The sequence below is a fragment of the Haemaphysalis longicornis genome, unplaced genomic scaffold (genome assembly GCF_048455015.1).
Source record: "Haemaphysalis longicornis isolate Haplotype H1 unplaced genomic scaffold, Haemaphysalis longicornis Haplotype H1 scaffold_43, whole genome shotgun sequence".
Taxonomy (NCBI): domain Eukaryota; kingdom Metazoa; phylum Arthropoda; class Arachnida; order Ixodida; family Ixodidae; genus Haemaphysalis; species Haemaphysalis longicornis.
Genome location: NW_027526371.1, coordinates 1,508,983 through 1,525,830, shown reverse-complemented (window position 1 = coordinate 1,525,830; position 16,848 = coordinate 1,508,983). Strand labels below are relative to the sequence as shown.

Here is a 16,848-nt window from a genome sequence, read left to right as displayed (position 1 = left end):
GAAATCCTCAACTTTGGCCATATCGAGATCGCTCTCCAAAATGGTCAGCAGGGCATCTTTGCCGGGACACGCCGGATAGTGGCTGCGCATACAGTTTTCATCGACGATGTTGCATACAATTTTTGGCAACACTTCTTCCGTAATTTGCATGAAGCCTGTGGCATGAAGCATAGGTTTGAAGTTTTGGTGCTGTATGGACACGCAAACCGTATGTGTGCCAGTTCGGCCGGACAACGCTGTGTGGCGGGCGCGGAGCTGTGAATGAAGAGAATCCGCACTTTAGAAAGCAAGTTTTTTTTTCACTTCTCTTACAGTTCTCTTATGTTAAATAAGAAAAGTCGCTGTTGGTGACCTCGTATTGCGTCTTTTCTCCCGGGCACACAGCACGAAACGGGATTGTCCTCATGAATTCTTCTTATTAGAAATTTTGCTTTTTCTTGCTTGTATGTTAGGTGCGCCAGGAACCCCGTCCTTCTAATCCGCATAGCTTCGCCCGCCTGTTGCTCTGAAGCGTGCACAAAAGTCGTAGATCGTTTGCAAAAAAGTATTCACCAAGGAAGTTATCCTTACGCTCGTAATTCAAAGAACTATGTGAAAGAACTACAAAAGATTAACAACACTATTCGTTTCCGGCACCGCGCAAGGCATGAGAATGCATGTGGAATCACATTTACCAACCGCAAGCATCGCAAGAACCAACGAAACATGGGGTGGATTGACGTGCGCTGACGCCCCACGTCTCCGCTTCAGCGCAGGAAGCGTCGTTGCAGTGAAGTGGACTTACGGCCCGCCCTCTGGGGCCGTGCTTGAGACTCAATATAAAAATTATTTTCTCGCTTAAAACAAAAAGTACTCCGAATAGACTTTATGACTCCGAATAGACCCTTTCAAATCAGCCCAAGCCTGTATTTGTACATGGAGTGCCACACAGCGCGATAAACGTATAAACGTGGACAATTGCTCAAATGTTTCAGTTGACTTTTTTATCGCGCTGAAACAACCCGCTTCCCGGATCCCATATTTTTCTTCCGCACTTATCGTCAACAATACAAACAAAGTATGCAGCTGCATTGTCTCTACAAAAGTGTCAATAGCTGCGTTAGAACGGTGGTTTGGGCTAGTTGGTGGTGCATACTGAAAATCGAAACAGCGCTAAAAGACGGGACAAGGACATCAGCGCCTTGTGTCGTCGTTTCCTTGTCCCGTCTTTTTGTGCTCTTTCAATTTTCAGTGTCAATAGCTGTGAAAAATGTGTACAAATTGCTCAAAAACGTCACTGCTTCCCCGCAGAGCCCATTTTGAAACACACTGAAAATTGTAAATGCATTGTAGTAAGAAAGCGCGCTTGGTTTCCTATAATATAAAAATATTTCACTGCGCACCATATAACGTTTTATTTTTGACAATTTTTTTCCAACGTAGGTTTACGTTACCGCCGCGGTTTTCAAATGGTTGTAAAAGACAGAACAAAATTTTGCTGCCTAAATCGGCTCGGAGAATTAATAGTTCCAGGAAGTGATCAACCATGACTTTTTATAGGGTAATCGGAGATGGTCAAGCGAACTGTCGGAGACGTATGGCGTGGAATGACCCGGTAATAAAATTCTATGCACTAGCAGACACTCCTACGAATTTATGGAAATTTTGTGCGGTTTATTACAATATTGGTGACTCTAGGCTCTAGAGAATTTGCGCACCAACTGAGAGCACCAATCCTTTTGGTCGCAGATAACCACACGCGGGTGCCAGCTCGCCTTGAATTTTGGCCACGATGTGGGAAATCATGTGGACATAGCGAATCATAGGCTTTTCAGCTGTCTTTCGTTTCGAACCCCATTAAAATGGCCTATGTGATCTTTGAGTACACCTTCGGCAATTCAGTCGACACATCCAGCGTCTCAATTTGACTCAAAACTGGATGGGTTCCATTGATTTATTGAGTGTAGGGTTTAACGCGCTGACGCTACGCAGGCGATGAGGCGCACCGTAGTGGAGGGTTCCGTATTAATTTTAACCACCTGGGGATCTTTAACCTGCACCGAAATCTCGTACACATGGGCGTTTTTGCTTTTCGCCTCCACCAGAAAAGCGACCGCCGCGGCCGGGTATCGAACGCGCGTCCTCGTGCTCAGCAGCACAACGCCTTAGCCACTGAGCCACCGCGGCGGGTGGATGGGTTTCGTACCCGCAGGATCTTTTTAGGCCGTACGTCAACGCAGTGGCGACAAAGTTTCGTTTTACGATTTTAAAGTGGATGGACGTGAACAGAAGCAGTTTTTTTTTCCCGAGAGAGGTGGATATTCCAACCCACATGGCATGATTCGAAGGTCAAAATCAGATATAAAAACCAAACTTTCCTTCTCCATGGTTGCTTTCGTTCGATTCACAAATCAACCCGCCGCGGTGGCTCAGTGGCTAAGGCGTTGCGCTGCTGAGCACGAGGTCGCGGGTTCGATTCCCGGCCGCGGCGGCCGCTTTTCTGATCGATGCGAAAAGCAAAAACGCCCGTGTGTACGAGATTTCGGCGCACGTTAAAGATCCCCAGGTGGTCAAAATTAATCCGGAGCCCTCCACTACGGCGCGCCTCATCGCCTGCGTTGCGTCGGCGCGTTAAACCCTACAGTCAAAGTCGATTCACAAATCAACGCGTTTTTGTTGGCTGGATTCCCCACGAAGTTTCTAAATAAAAGTTTTCTTACCGAAGTTGTATCAGAGCTTTGCTATAGTTTTGTCCAAGTTTTGCCAAAGTTCTCACTCGCCAAAATTTTTCTTAGAGAACTGCGGGAAAGGACGGGAGAAATACAAATAAAAAACAGGAAATGGATCAACCCTGCATTAAGCCTTGCATCTGGGGAAAAATATAGAATTGGCGAAGTAGAGGCGCCTAATTGCTTTAGTGGCAATAAGTGCACATCACTGCAAAAAACACAAGAAAAATATTGTGCTAGTTCCAAGCGAGACGAACAAGCACTGACTCAAAGACGTTTGAAACGTATTGCACTTGATCATCGACGTCGGCGTCCAACATCCAAAGTATCAAAAGAGACGAAAGCTTACCGTTTAGTGTTTTTGCGTTCGTGCATAAAATATTATTTCCGTTTATTTACCTATTTCCCACATTTCTTATTTTGTATTGCTAAAACATTACAAATTTTTATTTTTTGCATCTGGGTTAACAATAACAGTAGGGTTGCTAGGTATTTCATCACAGTTTTTCGCTCTGAGTTATTTCTGAGCTTCTAGAAGTTTTAGAATGGAATTGTAACTCTTGTTTAACTCGTACGGAATGATACGTAGCTGAGCTTCAGGATATAAAGCAGGTAGACATAATCAGAGCATCCGAATATGTTCTACACAGCGTCGATTTAGAACATTACATTTACCTGTGTTTCAGTACGGATCTCATGCTCCGAACGAATCACGCAGTACGCTTCGTTTCGAAGCAGCATTGTTCTCTATACCGCAGTCAGTTACTTCAGCACCTTGCAAAGATGGAGACCCACATGTATATTCTTACAAAACAAAGGAACTTCCGTTGCAGCAAAGGTTAATTTGTTTCTTAGACAGCGCATTGATCACGTTTTTTTTCTTTTCAGGACAACGCAGTGCAGGTAAGTGTTATGATTTGACATTTTGGGAAACTGTGCTCGTGACGAAGGTCATATAAAACATTACGAGAGATGTGAAGAGTAGGGCTACAGTCTCAAGACCCAAATGTTCGTGGCAGAGACGTGGGTATCACAAGTTCGGGTAGCGCGATTGTAAGTAAGCGTGCTTGTTTTGAATTTTTCTAAGTAGGAGTCTTGTTGTCACTGGAGCACGAAGTTATTTTATACCTTGGAACAGTCTGTGTTGTGAGAAAGCAAAAGAAGTTCAGAAGCTTACAACTGTTGCAACTAAAAGGACAAATATGCTAACTCTTTTGGGGCCTCCTCGTCCCTAGTGTGAAAATTGACAGTGCCCGTTTTGTCCGACCACCCAATGAACAACATCGGCGTATTGCAATCGTTTGAGTTTCGAACGAACATATGCTTGCTTTCTTTTGCAGCCTACATGTCTATTGATACATGCGTAATGTATACTACTCGGTCTGCGCGTCAGTCACTACAACGGCGTTGTTCGTGCAGTAGGAACGTCTCACTTCTCCGGTTTGGGTGTACAAGTGCGCGCTTTGTCTAATCTAAATGAGCGCATTCATGCTTTTTAAATACTGGACATGCTCTTGGACGTGTTTCTATAACCTAATGGCCTGTAGAATAACCTAAACTGATTAATTGGTAGTGGGGTTTAACGCTCTGAAACTACACTAGACGCGCCATAGTGAGGGCTCTGGGTTAATTTTGGCCACCTGGTGACCTTAAACATGTGCCGAAATCTCAACTTCTGTACGTTTTCGCTTATCGCCTTCCTTATTGCCTTTCGCTTATCGCCTTCCGCTTATCGGTGGCTTGGACGAATCTTAGCAGACGTATCTGTTTAAACCACCATAGCCCTTTCAATGCTTTCGTTTCCTACGCACCCATTCGAACTCGACCGTAACCCACAGCCTACGTCTACTTTTCTAAAATCTATAGTTCTCTAACTTTAAACTGCAAAGGTCATTCCTTGTACGTTGTCTGCGTATTTTTGTACGCAATCGCGTGAATACCCTATCATTTTATTGGATTTTTTTGAGACTTTTATATACCACTTTTAATTTTTGCTCACATGCACTCTTTAGCAATGCATTCCGCACTTGATATTGTTTTTTTAATGGTGAAGTTGAAGTTTGAGTATGCCAGAAAAATACGCTTTTTAAAAACGTCCTTGCCCCAGGGGTATTATTTTTTAGGCTTACTTTAAATGAAAAATATTTTTCCAGTATTGGGGGCACCTGGAAAAACCTGAAATACTTGTAATTTCACGTGTTTGATTCAATCTGGTGTAATACATTATTTTTCACACCCTTTTTATGGTTCCTAATTGCATAATCTAGATATCATTAATTTATTCGCGCGGAAACATTCCATGAAATAGTGCCAAAAAGATATTTTCCCAGATTTACTCGTAACGGACTTTAAATTGCAGTATCGTCCTCTATTTACCGTAGATAGACCCACGACATTTCACAACAAATGAGTACTAAATAAAACAAAACAAAACAAAACAGCCGTGGAATTCAATCCGTCGCATTACGGGACATAATTTTCTAAGTTATGAACAAGAATAAACTAAATACAACAATTCGGGCATTGCATAGCGTTGTTAATGCAATCATAAGGCTTGCGGAAAGGCGTCGTACCTAAGACATAATTGAAAGCGTGTATGTTGCGAATTAATCAAGCCGAGGTGCACAGAGGCGTATCTCCGCAGGCAATTTGTTTTGTTATTCTTATTTAAACTATGGATCCTTTGTCAAAGTGAAAAAAAGAAGGTGTGCTGCGCAGGCTGCTCACCCCGTCCAACATTGTGATTCTATGATGGTCACGCGGCTACGAGACCGTGTGTTTTCGTCGATGGCCCGAGACTTAAAGACATTTTGATGTGGACTCCCGGAGCTCTGCGTCGTGAATTGCCGTTTGAAGGACGGAAGACGAGCGCTACTGAGGGGACATTTCATGTAGAATTACCGTTTTCCGCTCCGAGACAGCGCTAAATCAGTGTCCCTTCAGTGAAAATTTAGGACTTTTATTTTCTTCAACATTTATTGATTTGCATCGGTTGTCTCTATCAAGTTTGCTACTAGTTTCTTAACTGTGCCCCTCCTACGTGTTTATAGTATTTTGTAACGTTCGAGCTTTGAGAATCTCGGTTCGAGCTTTGGGTTTCAACCAAATAAGAAGAAATCGCCCTTTGCCTTGCAATGACAGCTGCTTTTAGGCAATAAAAGATTAGTTAATCCAAAGCTGGCAGTGAGCGGTAACCCACTTCAGTAACACAATTAAGACAAAGTAGTTTTTAGTTTATTAAAGGCCTAAGGTTAACAGGTAAACTAAAATACTCAGCAAGCCCACAATACGGGCGGCAACGATATGGCGGTTTTAGAAAAAAAGGGCCCATCTCCCCGCGAGGGGGACTCGAGTAAATGCGTCGCATAGGGGGTGGGTGTATTGCGTTAATGTTTAGTGTTTGGGGAGTTGGTGGTAGTGAATGCGTTGTATCAGCAGCTTCTTGACGTAGTTTGAATGAGTCAAGGATATAAGGCGCGTTCGTAGCCTTCCATTCTGTGTCGGCTTTGTGGCGCAGTGGGTAGAGCACCATGTACCTTGCGTTCCGCCCGCAGGGTCATGGGATCAAAACCAGGCGCCAGTAAGTATTATTTTTTTATATAGTGTAGGGGGAGGGGTGCGGACCTGTTGTTGAGAGCGAGGAGGGTAGCGTGATGCGGGAGAGGAGGAGTGGGGGAGAGGGCGCACCTGGAACGGCTGTTGCGGACGCCGAGGCACGCCAACGCCGACAACGCCGGGTGACATCGTGAGTTAAAAAATGCCCAAAAGGGCCCATCTCCCCGCGAGGGGGACTCGAGTAAATGCGTCGCATAGGGGGTGGGTGTATTGCGTTAACATTTAGTGTTTGGGGAGTTGGTGGTAGTGAATGCGTTGTATCAGCAGCTTCTTGACGTAGTTTGAATGAGTCAAGGATATAAGGCGCGTTCGTAGCCTTTCATTCTATGTCGGTTTTGTGGCGCAGTGGGAAGAGCACCATGTACCTCGCGTTCCGCCCACAGGTAGTGAATGCGTTGTATCAGCAGCTTCTTGACGTAGTTTGAATGAGTCAAGGATATAAGGTGCGTTCGTAGCCTTCCATTCTGTGTCGGCTTTGTGGCGCAGTGGGTAGAGCACCATGTACCTTGCGTTCCGCCCGCAGGGTCGTGGGATCGAAACCAGGCGCCGGTAGGTATTATTTTTTTATATAGTGTAGGGGGAGGGGTGCGGACCTGTTGTTGAGAGCGAGGAGGGTAGCGTGATGCGGGAGAGGAGGAGTGGGGGAGAGGGCGCACCTGGAACGGCTGTTGCGGACGCCGAGGCACGCCAACGCCGACAGCGCCGGGTGACATCGTGAGTTAAAGAAATGCTCTGCATTTAATAAAAAATTATATTCTTGCATACCCTCGAGCCATCCCTCCTTTAAAGTTTAAAAAGTTTTAAAAGCAGAAGGGACGAAAAATATTATTATTATGTACCTCTCCATAGACATCGAGTCTGAAAGATATGCTTTTTGAAGGATTGGAAACCTGACATCTCTTGTATTCATGGTAGGGTGGGGTTATCATGTGAAAAAATGGTACTCGTAAAGAAATTACTCCCTATAATTCACGCAGGTAGTGACAAAGAGAATGCTTTCTAGAAACCCGAAACTTTAGGCAAATGCATGTTTCCTAGTTTTAGTTGTTATACATAACATATGAGTGTTATCATTTAGCATTACGTATTCTTAAAAGCGTCATTTGTTTATTTCAGAACATAACAATTACCAACGCCGTTCTCAAATGCAAATGCAACATGACAAATGGCACTGAGTGGCGTGCCCCAAACGGTCAACAATGTATGGTAAGAAACAAACGATGTTATTGCTTTGCTATTTATTGTTTTTTGTAACCATAAGCAGTGTGGCCGCATAATACTCGCTGTAGACGTGTAATAGTTCAGCAATACTGCTCAAGTTTTCATAAGAATTGGCCCAGTTTGCACTGCACTATCATAGCTTACGTACTAAAATGTATAACGGAGACTTGACTAGCCTGCATTGAAATCGGTCACCTTTCTTGGATTCTTGGCGTGTGGATCGTAAAATATTATGGCTCATCTTTAGTGCAGCTGTGCATGTTGTAAACGCTTCGGAAGTTTATTCATTTAATTTATTCATTTGGTGTTTATTACCCAAAACTACTTAATATCGAAGGGCACTCTACAAGCAAGTATTGTTCCAAATATTCCCAAAATTTCAACCCAACTTGTATAATCAGTGCTTTTCCTGTGTTCAAATAAAGTATGGTTGTTGACATGAGTATGATACCAACGCACAATAAAACTCCAGTCGAAATGTTGCTTATCGCCACAACAATCATGCCAGTCCTAAATTGACCTTAAATCAAACAGCATCTATATAGAGAAAATAAAAAGCAATAGTTCCCACAGGCCAGCTACATTTCTGCCCTTTCTTACGCAATACATCTACGCTGCGGAGTTTACTGATACTGACCCTGTGCACTCTGTCTGTACTCCCAAGTAATGAAAAGTAAGCTACCTCTATCGCTTAAAAGAAACAAAATCTACAATCAGTGCATACTGCCGGTGCTGACATACGGAAATGAAACATGGAGCCTTACGAAACAACCAAAAAGCAAAATTAGGTCGGCTCGATGGGCCATGAAGCGAATAATGTTAGGAGCAAAATTCAGGGGCAGCAACAAGCTACTTGGATCAGAGGACAAACTAGAGTAGAAAATATCATAGTTACAATAAAGAAAAAAAAAATGTACTGTAGACCTACTTGAAATGTACTTCAGCCATGTAGTGAGAGAACCGACAACCGGTGGTCAATTAGGGCAACAGAGTAGATACCAAGGCATGGGTGTAGAAGAAGGGGAGTAGATTTCTTCGATAGAGAGATTAAATAAAAAAAACAATCGTTGGTGGACAAAACAATTGTGGACTCAAGCCCCGCAGGGCAGGAGTGGTTGGATGGAAATGGTAGAGGCCTCCGTCGTGCTGTGGACCTGAGTAGGCTGATGAAGACGATTATGATGACTCGGTGCGCAAAATTATTGTGCGGTTTTAGTTGGATTGCAAATGGGCCTTAAATAGTTTCAAATAAATAATACTGCAGTATTATAAAAATATACATGAACACCTGCCGTGGAATAGGGTAAAAGAATTGACATGAATCAGGAATGGAAAGCAAAAGCCAGGGCGATATTATCAGGTGAGGTAATACTGCAAGATTTATGGGCTGGCAGTTTCACCAGCGTATTAGCTTCTGTTAAAATAGTGACCCAAAAAGAAAACCCAACGTTTATGCACCATTGACTGAGGGCATGGTGACCCCAACTTGCTAAGGTTTAGCCAGCATGAGTAGAAGTCCTAAGTTCATGAATAAGTCCAGTCATTTAAATTGTCCGGCGCAGAAACGCGCCTATTCAACTAACAAGCATTTAGTACTAATATCCAAACTCAGGCTTCTTAACGATGGCTTTTAAGCCGCTATCCTTAGTTGCCATTTTAGACTGCTTTAAGTACGTCATAGATATTTTGCAACTTCGTATTCAGGCGCATACAATGCGTAATTTGAAGTTCAGCCCTTTAGGCACTACTTCCCCACTCATCCCCGAAAGTCTTTTTGCGGAAATTGTAAAGGGCATGAACCACTTTACAGAAAAATAGCTTGTTTTAGTTATTTGGCCCCTTTATTAGGAAGAGTATGTGCGGAGATTGCGTAGGAACAGCTTCAAAATTAGCCGGTAAAATAGACTACAGATGGCTTTACCGGGCAGTTTTTCATCGTCATCATCGTGAGTCTACTTAGGTACAATGCAGGATGAAGGCCTCTCCAACTCACCTCCAACCGCTCCTGTCCTTCTCTGATCGAGTCCATTCTTCACACCGAAGTTTCCTATTTCTTCCTTCAATGCAGTAATTCGCCATCTCTTCCTTTTAGACCAGTATCCCGGCATCCCCTCTGTTGCCCTGGTGTTACATAGTTGTCATTTCATTTGACTGCAGGGCCTGTCCCAGTCCGTTTTTTTTCTTTATTTGAACTATATTACGTGCTAGAGTTTGCTTTCTTTTTGCACCCAGGAATCTGGCTTCCTGTCTTTAGGTGTTACTGCTGTCATTACTAGTTGCATTGCGCGTTGTGCTGACCAAAGTTTAATTTTTAGTTGTTTAGTAATCGCCAAGCTTCCGCTTTATATGACATCACCGGCAGGGGTAACTGCTTGTATATTATTCTTTGAGCTATAATCGTAGCTTACTCATCAATATTTGGGGTGTTTGCCGAACGCACTTCAGCCCATCATATTGTGTGCCGAATTTTTCTCTCGCTATTGGGGTGAACTCTGAACCTGCATGAGATAGAAATAATCTTCTTGTTCTAGCTCTTCGTTACATAAAGTGAGAAGGGCGGTTTCAATATATTTATTTATCACAACTTTAGATTTCTTCATATTATTCTTCAGTCCCACGGCCTTACTTACTGATCGTAGTTCCTCAAGCATTTAGGTAAGTGTCCCGAGACTGACTTAGCAAGACTAATGTCATCTGAAAATATCAAAAGGCTCGATGATTTCCTGTTTATCCTTAATCCCATGTTTTCCTCGTCAACTTCGTAAATATTCCCTCCATACATGCTGTGAATAGTTTTGGGAACTGATTACTCAATTTCGGATCGGGAATTTGTCGCTTTGATTGTGAAGAACTTTTGTGCCCGTACGTCTTTTATTTATGACGCCCAAAAGTTTCACGTAGGTCTCCTCTATTCCGTGGTCTTTGAGTGTTTCCAGCACTGCTATAGTGTGTACGGAATCAAACGCTTTTTCGTAGTTTATAAATGCCATTTAAAGGGGTTTAGTGTACTCTGCCGATTTTTAGACGCAGCGCATCTCTTGCTGTCGGGCATGTCCCTCCATCGGCGTTGTTGTTGTCATCGCGGCGTCCGCACACCACCTGCGCATGCGCAAACTCTCCTCCGTTCTTCTCGCCAACAGCTGTGTGCAACGCGCTCTTTCTGGCTCATTATCATAACAGCGGCGCGCGCTTCGCTGACGCTTCTCTCTCGCATTTGCTCTCGCTGCGCATGCGCAACTCTCCTCCGTTCGTCTCCTCTCCTTCAAGAGCTGAATTTAAAGCGGTGAGCGCGCTGCGCCGGTTCAGTCAAGTGCGGTCGCTTGACTGCGCTTGACTTTGCTTGTGCTTCGCTTGACGACGACGACTCCGTTGCTTCTTCCGATGTAGTGCGATGGAAGCAACAGTCCCGTCAGCGAGTGGTTTGACACAATCGAGTACCAGCGTCAATCCAAACGCTGATGGCAACGTTACTTCAACTGAAGACAAGGCTGCGAAGCGACGGGCACGTGACGCGGAACGTTTCACGCGATTTAGAGAATCAACCCAACGGAAACGCCAATTGAACCCCCCGATGCGTCGCATCACATCAGGGTTCCCTCGCGGGAAGATGGGCGTAATTTGTTTTGACTTGACTGACAATGTGAATGTGATCTATTGTTTAGAACCCATTCTATAAGCCCAGCCTGATCATTGGGAATTTTCGAAATCTCGGATCTCAGTTATTCGGTTAACTATTTTGTAAGCAGCTTGAATTAAACCAAGGGTAGGCCACGATGCTTATAATTTTTAAAGCCTTTGGTATCTACATTTTTTATGAATCAGAATTATGTTGGCGTTCTTCCAGTCTATGGGCACTTTTAAAGTCCTCAAGCATTTCAAGAGTAGCGAAGCAAGTTTTTGAGGAAAATATCTCCTTCGACCTTCAGAAGGCCTGCGCTCATGCAGTCGTCACCTGCAGCCTCATCAAATGCAGATTTTCCTATTTTCATGCCCTTGAGAGACGTTTCTATATACTTTCTTTTTAGTTTATTGTGGGACATTGCAAACTTGGCTTAATCTAACGTCGCTGGCCCATATCGTGGAGTAGAATTGTTGTGCAACTTTATCATTTCGTCCATATTGTGCGTTATGTTACCCGGATCCTCTCGGAGTGCATACATGGTGTCTTTGCCGACAGCTAGCTTTCTTTTAGTTGGTTTTAGATCTCCTACGGTTTCCATCGTTTCCTCGACCACTGCCATGTTGTACGCACGAATGTCGTAGGTATAAATTTTTTTAACAATTTCGAGTGCTCTGCTAGTTACGTTTGATCCGCATCACCCGAAACCACCAAGTACATACGTTTAGCTATTAGTTTTTTTCTTATTAGCAGTTTGTTTTCTAGTTTGTTTTATATTTGTAGTCCACCTAAAGCTGCTTATGATTTGGTTAGTGCTGTGGGTAGGTTGTAAAGGGTGCTATTCCGGAAGGCCCGAGATTGAGCGGAACTCGGGAAACACGAGCTCCACGAACGCCCATGGTATCTTACTCAATAAATGTGTCTTCTTTATACCTATGTCTGAGAAAAAAATCTAAAAATGTCCAGTCGGGCCACAACGCTCCAGAATCAACACTCTCAAACTGACACTATCGCTATCGTGCTCAAACTCAACAACTACCTCGCAGCCCTACCCCTTCATACCGACATTTTAAGCCCTACAAGCAAAGATGATGTCTGTCTCTTCTGCGCCGCAGAGATTAAAGGGGCCCTGAAAGGCGTTTTGAGCACACTAAATGAAGTAGCGCAATCGTTAGATTGGGTCGTCAAGGTCATCTGGGCCAAGTATTACTCTTTTACGCGCAGCGGAAAGCTCACACTTTTGTCGCTTGTTTGTCGCTTTTTTCTCACCCTTTCCTTTGTGTTTTTGGACGCCGCCATCTTCACATGTCTGCATCATCGATTCCCAGATGTTCGTCATGAGCTAGACATCCAGCTATTGGGCGGCTTTTTCACGCACTTCCGGCCAAGAGATGAGTCGTCTGCTCAGCGTCGGCTCGCCAGCTGATCTGCCAGCGGAGTGTCGGAGTGCTTGGACATTTTACGACAAACGAAACAAGTGTAAAAAAACGCTTAACCATTCGTATTGAATGCAACACGGCCATAACACGACATGGATATTCTCTTACTTGAGTACGTTTCATAAAGAAAGCGTTGAAGCCCCGTGACACTTCTTTCGTGCAATCGCAGAGAACGCCCTGAGCCGAAATGCCCGGGTTTGACGGATACATTTTATTCCACTTCAAAACAATCCAGAGATGCGTTTCGAACAAACACAACGTCACAACATGCGTTGCAAGTCTGAACCGCGATTGACAGACGATGGGTTGCCTCCTCTTGCCCGTCGTAAATTCGGCACTCACCTCGCGAGCGGTTGCTGCGGTTGCGGGGACGAACAGCAAGTCACTTAACTCTGGCGCGCAAGCCGAGATGGCTTTTAGCCACTCACACTGCACATACCCCATGCGAGGTTGAGTCGTACGTCGCTCGAGAAAGATAATCCAGACCATGGGAAGCACTATCCACCCGCAGAAGCACAACGTCGCATTTCATCGCTAAACAAAGGCGTCCACAACACACACACCATGGCCTCCTGTAATGCCAAACGCATCTCACACTTCCCAATGGGAGTGAGTGGTACGCCTGCAGTGCCCACATGTCGCGAGGTGGGGCTCCGAGCTGAACCGGGATCACGCAACCGTAACTGACTTATGGGGCGGTTTGTGCCTTGTTGCGAAGGCAACCGATGTTTGAGATTGTCAAAGAATTGGCGCTCTCTCCAGCGCTAGAAAGCTCAGAGCCGCGCCGGAGCATGTTTTGCCAACGTTGCCGCTCTCCACCACGCGTCGCCCCAAGCTGAACTGGTCACATGATTGAAGCGTTTTGTTCACGGGTTCTGTATCGGTTTAAAATGTCTTTTTCCCATGCCGCCGGCAGGAATTACCACCACCGCAAAATAAGACCCGGCACCAGCGGGGCCACATCTGATACGGCGCTTTTTGGATAAACAGTGCGCGGTGCATGATGGATCGAGCGCACGATCATCCCCGAGCGGCTGCGAGTTCGCCGCCGATTAAAAGTCACGTGCTGCCCTGCAGCAACACACACCGCGAAAGGGCAAGGCCAGTGCGCCGCACAAATGCGGGCAGATTTTTCGTTCGCCTTTCCAGCCTTGAGCGGAGTGAGGGATTCAAGGTGTCAACAAAGCTTGCCCGTAGCAGACGGCAATATGAGCAGCGCGATAGCGGAAGTACGTCACCGCCAAGGAGCGCAGCATCACGGGAGGGAAGGCTCGCGCGCCGTCAACAGCGCAGAGAGAAAGTTGAAAGGAGGAGGAAACGCGGCGCGACGATAATGCGCGGTTTTAAGTGCGAATGCACTTTATAAGCGACCCCAAACCATCCACCGCCGGCGGCGGCGGCGTCCGCAGTGCTCCTCTATATTTGAAAAAGAAACAGCATCCGGCGCCAGGTTTCGATCCGAGGACTTTGCGGCCGCAGCGCGACGCTCTACCGACCAAGCCACGGACGCGGCGGTGATATCAGTCTTAGACGCGCCTTATATCTTTAACGCATTCAAACTACGTCGTCAGCGGCGTTCCTTCTGAAGTTCCTTCAGTAATCTTTACGAACAAAGCGAGTAGCAAAGTTTGCACTCCTTCTAGTTTCTCGATATCAGATTTTATACGTGGATCCCATCCCGTGCAAACAAACTCGTTTATGGGACGAACATCGGTCTTGTACAGCAACTCTTTAGTCTTCACTGGAAAACGTTTCGCTTTGCTACGTAGGAAGCCCAAATCAAGACAAGCTTTCGTACACACATGATTTACATGATGGTGCCAAGACAGGTCCGAGGTGAGATATGCACCAAGATATTTATGTTCCAACGTTTGGTTAAGACATGTACCATTAATGTTATAGGAATAACCATGAAGCGTTTTCTTTCTCATGAAGCATATGTACACATATTTTTGCAGGTTTATCTGCATTGCCCAAATTTAACACCAATCAAATAGCCTATTCAGATCATGTCGAAGCGAGGTGCAGTCATCCAGGTGATCACTAATTCTATATAATACACATTCGTCTGCAAACAATCGTATTGAGAAGAAATTCATAAAAATAAAAATAAATATTTTTTAATTTTGGTGATATGAAGTTATTGTTCGAGGCAAGACAAGTCAACTTATTATTAATACATGCTTCGGGGGTAAATATGATCGAATGTATCCGTTTCTTTGACTGATTGATAGGTAAGGATACGTAGGCAGAATTTGAGCCAACGGCGTATAGTTAGCAATCTATCAGTCTTAAGTAGTTGAACCATGTTGCTATTACACTTGTATGTCAATATATGTATGTAAGAAGGAGCTGTATGTAATTATGCCTATATCTTGGTGTTGTCTGTGCTTCATTGGAGGGGTACGAATATGATAGGTATTACCCTTAGATGAACTACAGTAAGTTATGTGACTGCGAATGAAGGGGTATATGAAAGATGGCTGATAAACTGAAACATGCGCGGGGTTTAATTAGGATGCACATACCATAGGACAGTATTAGTTTGATACATGTTTAGTACATTTTATATTTGAATCATATGCCACTTTTAAATGATTGATTTCGGTAACTCAATGAATAGATGAACCACTATGTGCAAAACCGGGTCGAAAGGAAGACGTTAATGACCACAAGTTAAAACTATGAAAGCTGTTTTAGACGCGTAATTGGAAGTTAGTTATGTTCGCACCAATCTTCCAGGTTTTTGTGATCGCATGGAATTTTCTCGGTTAAATTATGAATGGATGAGTGGTTAGCATGTAGCATTGCGTCAACGGCATCAGCAAAAGCTCCACAATAATTAAGGCTACTAGGCAAGTATTTTGGTATATTAAAAATAAAACTGGGCCAAGAATAGAACCTTGCAGAATGCAATTGCTCGCTATCTTAAAATAAAACTAGACGGAGTGTTAGATAAAAATACGGCTTCCGATCGGTTAAGGAAGTACGTTTTTATAAGTTCCAGTGCTGGACTTGCGCCACCTATTGATTGTAATTTAGTTTGTAGGCTGCTATAATAATGGAACCGCACCCTTGGGCCAAATCTACAGAAACGGAGGGGGGTTAATCATGTTTTTAATTTTGCTTGCAAAAGAGACGAGGATAAGATTGGTGGAGTATTCTGCATGGAAACCGAACTGAATGGGCGATAAAACCGCGAATTTGGTCAGGTATTTAGTTCAGGGGGTCGTAAAATATTTTTCTTATGCTTTACTGAACAATGACAAAATAGAAATAGGTCTATATTTATCAATTGATTATCGGTGTCGCTTTTTGAAATCGGCACGATATTGTGTTGTTTAAGTTGTGATGGAAATTCACCAGATATCCTCCCAGGCAGCACAGAAAGTCTGTCCCACGACCGGCCCGTCTATGGCCGCTTCCTGGCATGTCCGGATAGCATCCAGTTTCTGGCAGCCACTGTTCAACCGTTAAACAGCCAACATTTGGCTACCAGCAATTCGGCATTTCTCCGGCCGCCCGGGTTCAGACAAACAGCGGCAGGTACTTGGCTACCAGATATCCAGTTTACTTTCGGTGGCCGACGTTCAGAAGAAGAACGGCCGAAGGACGGCCGTAGGGCATCCGTTTTTCCTTCGGGAAACGGTGTTCAGCCGAAGCGCGGCAAGCGACCTGCAACAGAATATTTGTATTCGTGTGGCAGTTTGTGTTCGGAAGAAAACCAGCCTGAGTGCGGCAGCCGTGCATTCGCTCTCTCTACGGTGAATTAACCGAGCGTCTGGCGGCAGAATATTCGTTTTCTTCGGGCAAGTGGTGTAATAAAGGATACCGGCATACGTAAGGCCCCAGAACGTACGTTTTTCATTCGGTTTGCACGCTTCGGCCGGACCACGGCAAGCGAACGGCCGCAGAATAATTGGCAACCAGTGCTCAGCTGGAGATCAGCCGACTTAAAGTCTCAGGTTATCAGTCGTTAGTTTGGTAGGCGGCGTATAGCCGAACAACGTCACTCGTCTGGGTGCTGAGAATACATGCAGCTCTGGAAACTGGCCTTTTGAAAAAGCCGTTAGGGAGCCGAGCGATGCAGACGCGTTTTTGATCCGGTCGGTGTTTCTACGCTTTAAATGAACGAACTTCGTTCGTCAAGCAGAAATGAGTGGTACTAGGTGAACCGGCAAGTTGTATGGACTCACTGGGGATTACCAGTTACCCTTTTAGGCCATCGGAATATCATTTATTGCCC

General features: G+C 44.7%; 1 long non-coding RNA gene across 1 annotated transcript in view; it reads left to right on the top strand.

Annotated features, from left to right (window-relative positions):
• Window positions 1–7,436: 7,436 nt before the first annotated feature.
• Window positions 7,437–16,848, top strand: part of LOC144137651 (uncharacterized) — a 73,381-nt gene continuing 63,969 nt past the window's right edge. The window contains exon 1 of the long non-coding RNA XR_013315700.1: window positions 7,437–7,529. This is a non-coding gene — a long non-coding RNA (uncharacterized LOC144137651). The remainder of the gene's footprint in view (window positions 7,530–16,848) is intronic.